The sequence below is a fragment of the Clytia hemisphaerica genome, unplaced genomic scaffold (genome assembly GCF_902728285.1).
Source record: "Clytia hemisphaerica strain Z4C2 unplaced genomic scaffold, Clytia hemisphaerica genome assembly, whole genome shotgun sequence".
Lineage (NCBI taxonomy): Eukaryota > Metazoa > Cnidaria > Hydrozoa > Leptothecata > Clytiidae > Clytia > Clytia hemisphaerica.
Window position 1 is genome coordinate 389809 of NW_027104384.1, and position 3555 is coordinate 393363.

Below are 3555 nucleotides of genomic sequence, written 5' to 3' on the forward strand. Positions count from 1 at the left end.
TACTTTATAAATGGTCACTGGACTAAAAAACCAAGTCTTGGTCACAATAGTGCATCTGAAGAAAATTACCCCATAGGTTTTAATTCATTTTATGTGTTGGTCTAATTCTTAAATCACATAAAAATATACAAAATTGTAAAATAATCTATCCAAAGTGTGTGCCCATTTTCTTGAGAGCTTACAATCTAACTTTATTTTAAAACATCTATCTGATCTATATATTGAGCTTCAGGTTGTTTTTATAAAGCAAGCGAATATACGTACTGATAACTATAAGAAATTATGAGAAAATATTATATTTATATCAAATACTGATTACAAAATTATACAATACAAATCCTTTTTGATTATAGGTCTGGGCTTGGGCAATTTCGTTCCTGTGTATTATCAGCTGTTTTATGTTACTTTCTGGCGTCCATCAGTAACGTAAATAAAGCCTGGGATACACGGGGGGCGAGGTTGGTTTGGAAGTTACAAAGGAAAAAGGATGGTAATGCATGTGGACGGCATCGTTCTGTTTTCTAACTTTTGTTCACCCTCATCAAAATTTCTCTGAGATTACAAAGAAAACAAAAAGACAAATTGTACTCTCTATGCCTCCCATGGGATGAATTTCCATTTCCATAATTCATTTCAGATTCATGTTTTCAGAACACTTTCACCGCAGAGGTAGATCTTTTGAAGGTTGATTATTGCCACCACTGAAACACACTTTCTTGATAATAGCAACGCAAATAACCAATGCAATGACTCCACAAACCACTATGATGGCAATCTTTTCTTCATGGCTGAGACCATCGGATTCAGATTCCGAAGATGCAGGGGGGTCATCTGTGAATAAAAACATAAATGATAAACCTAACGCACTAACTGTAAAACTAACTGTTTTTTCTTCTGAAGATTCTCTTTAGATTTTAAAGATTTTACAGGGCACAAAATAGAGGAAAAACGTTGCTTTAACTACCTATTTGGTGAAGTCAACCATCAGTCGGTGTGAATATTGACTTTGACCGCTGATTAAGTAATACACCTTTTCGCCCGTAGTCGTGCGGCATATTTTTGTCCGCTTTATCCCACTTAAACCGTCCCAGTCCTTTTTTCAGACCTATAGATATTAGAAAAATGCATTAAAATAAGATTGGGACGATTTTAGTGGGATAAAGCGGACAAAAAAATGCCCGCGCGACTGCGGTCGAAAAGGTGTATATTTGAAGGCATATTAAGAGAAAATCGAGTTTACAGCCATGAATTGTTTAATGATTAACTGTGAGACAGTTAAGACGTTCTGGGTTTATAAAGTAATCAAAATCTCACCTTGAATTTTGCAAGTTTGACCCTCCACTGGTACAGTGCAACTATTGGACAAAGAAAAAGCACCATTAAAAAAGAAAAGAAGTTCTATTCATAGAAATGATTTTTTGGAGTGAAAAAAATTGTAATACTCGAAAATTTAATTATTTCCAACCGTTCCTTTTCCAAGATATTAAAAGAAATTATTTTTACATCTCTTTTTATCTCCTTCGAAATCCGGAAAATTTGCTTCCACTTTTTGCTACGATCCTCACCGAAATTTGTCAGAATTTAAAGCTCGGGATGAGAATTGAGTTTCAGTATACCTTCACTCTGTTTCATTGGATTTTTCGATTTGGGAGGGGTTAAGTGGCTTCCAGGCTATATTCTCAGCCATTGGAACATTTTTGAGCTTTTAGATTCTGAGATCCTAAGTTCTAAGGTCTTAAGTCTAATGAAAGACTCTACTCTCAAACCGTACTTCACAACATCACTTGCGGTTTTCAAATTTTGAGGGAATTTCCCTTTTGCGCCAAATATTACGGTGGGATTGTAAGTGTTTTTACATTCTACTCTCTTGCAAATTTTTACTAGACGTCTTAGGAATATAATCAAACATACTATTTTCCTGTGCATCCAGACGGACAAACACAGCTGAAATCGCCCTTGTTACTGGTCCATTTGCATGCAGCTCCGTTTGATGATTCACAAGGGCAATGGACAACCTCAATATCGTAAGATGCTTGAGATGAATTACCACAAATATCAGTAGCTTTGATAGTGACTGTATAAGTACGGTTTTCACCACCTGGTGTCCAAGTTAGAATGCCAACACTTGAGATTTCCATTCCGTATGAATCACCAACGAATTCGTATGTCATCATCGCGACAAATGGGGTTTCCGTGTTTTGACGTCAAAGAATCGAACGTCAGAAAAGACGGGGGTAAACGTTCGAAAATATGTCAAAAAGAAGACAAGAAAAATAATTTGTGATTTTTCCTAAGTAACAACGCTTATTTATTCATTTTTCATACTTCTTTGATGGAAGAAGTTTATATTTTTGAAAAGTAAAATACTTCGTCTATCATTTACTCTTTTTTTGAGCTCTTTACTCCAAGAATTTCTCATTTTGTCAGCCGTTGAACTTCAGTGCTTTTTCGAACAAAATTCTTAAACCCTCCTGTGTTTCAGGGTTCATAGAAAATCGTGGGCATTTCTTTATCTTGCTAAGGTCCATCTTTCTTTGAAATTCAATCTTAGAACTCTCCAAAAATGTATAACAAATACAAAGTTTCAGGTCTGCGATGCGGTGATTTTTCACTTTGAAAAACAGAGACATTTTTCCTTGAATTCCCCTAATGTTTGTTTACATGTCAGGGAAAACCCGCATTTAACAATAGCAAAAAATTAGGAGGTCCAAACATTCGAAAAGTATAATCAAAGGGCTTTCCAAATATGTATAGTGTTATGGGGTTTCCTTTTGAAGAATGTTGTGATTTTCGAACAAGAAGAGATGGCATAATAAAAACTTTTCTAAAATCTAGATTTTGACGTAAAGGGCAAGGATATTTTGGCATGAGTCTTTAGTTTTTAATTTTATAAAGAGTTTCAAAGCAGTTAAAAATCCAAAACATATTTTACATTGATCACAAAGTAAATTAAACATCGAGCTGGGTTTTGATTTTCAACTAGCAGCCTAATTTCAAATATACTGGAAAATAGTCTTACTGGATGAAGAACTTCGAAAAAAAAAATCCCTTTTTCGAACAATGGCCGGCAGTTTTTTCTAGCTACTCATTATTTTTTTGCCATTTTTTCACATTTAAATTCTTTCATCTCCAAATTAAATAAAAACTTACTGGTCATCCTTGGGAGTTTTTGATATCCAAAATTGAATCACCATTTGATAAGAATAAATTTTAGATAAACAAAGGCTACCTTCGATAACTGAATTTCGAAGGCAGCAAAGTCTACTGTGAAAACTGAAGCAAACAAAGCATTCCATTTCTATACATACATACCTCTTTTAATCGAATCTCAATTTAATTAATTTTACAACTTTCCTTCATTCTCAAGTTTTATTTTCAAGAATGAGAGTAATAATTAAAGCACGATAAGGTTTTATTTTTTGAAAAGCTCAATGTGTTCTTTTCAAAAGCAAGTCTCAAATGAAATTTTTTGTTTTGATTTTGATTGCAACATTTTCGAATCTTTCGAATGCGTGACGCAATTTGATTGGCACAAAATAGAACGCGCGCGAAATA